A 1,397-nucleotide genomic window follows, 5' to 3' on the forward strand; every position below is an offset into this window, starting at 1 on the left:
GGAGGATCAGGAATCAGAAAGGTGGAATAACTCTTTTTTTCACTTTTACCCGATGTATTCCAATGAAGGTACCGTAAATCCTCTAATATAGGGTGGGGCCTTTATTTCACTCAGGTACATCTTGGTCCAGGCCATTATTGGAAGGAGGCCAGAATTAGATGCAGGCTTTTATTTCGATTTGATCAAAACAGACTACCAGTGGAATGAATAAAAACCAGATTGTCCACTAATTAAAATGTCTTTAAATCCACATTAACATGAATCCAACAGACTGTAGTAAACAGATAAATGGAGGCAGAAAATGTCTTTCAGTCATCAATGCCAGTGGCGGTTCTAGACCAAATATACCAGGGGGCCAGGAGGGGGCCAGCGTGTTTTCATGGGGGCAAAGAAAAGCATGAAATAAAAAAAAAGGCAAAGGATTCAAATATATTTATAGAGCTCCATGAAGTGAAATTTCTATTCAATTAGGTTGATTTAAAATTCGATGTCATATTAGGTCAATATACATTCAGAATTTAGGAATTTTCCATATTTTTCACTTTTAGTTAAAATTACTTTTTTCTACAAAATCTGAATTTGAACTCAAGAAAAACTGATAAATTCAGCTATAAAAATTAGAGCAATTTGTTTTGAAAAACACGTTTAATAGATGGAAACTGGGATCCTATCTCAATCCCACTGAAGCTATCGCCTTATGGTTTTTAAATAATTAGTAAAACAGAATTTATAAAGGAAAAAAACGAAATAGATCCAAAGGAGCTATCAGTAACCATGTCTGTTCCAGCGCAGATCATCATTAGAATTTCTTTCAGTATTATGTCTTTGTTACAGGGGCCAAAACAGGGGCCAGGGCCTGATCTATAGGGGCCCTGGCCCCTGTTGGCCCCTGTCTAGATCATGATCAATGCACACATTCAGCGACACACAGGAGCTCTTTCAAGCTGGGCACCGTTTCATTCACAACACCTGTCCCATCAACCAGGAATCAGAAATACTTTAATAATCCCAGGGAGGGATTACTTTAGTTACATTACTCCATCTGTAATAGAGTGACTATAGGAGCAGTTTAATAGAACACTATTTTATTCAATATATATAATTAGAGGGTCCCTGCTCCATCTGCCATCAGTTTGGGGTCCTTGGCCTGGAAAACGTTGAAGACTCCTGATTTAAGTTACTGTAGGTTATATTGTATTATTTTATCTCTATGTTTAAATTAAAAATATTTTTATATTTTTAGATGCAGCCAATAAATAATTTAAACACATAACATGAAAATTTAGGGGAAAATGTGAACGAGGATGCTTGTAGACTAGAGTTTAAATCATATTTTAAAATCAATAAGTACAGTAAAAGCAAGAGCTAAACTAAGAGTCAATTTGAAATTAACCTTA

This window comes from Cyprinodon variegatus, unplaced genomic scaffold, assembly GCF_000732505.1.
Source record: "Cyprinodon variegatus isolate N-32 unplaced genomic scaffold, C_variegatus-1.0 Scaffold775, whole genome shotgun sequence".
In the NCBI taxonomy this organism is placed as follows: domain Eukaryota; kingdom Metazoa; phylum Chordata; class Actinopteri; order Cyprinodontiformes; family Cyprinodontidae; genus Cyprinodon; species Cyprinodon variegatus.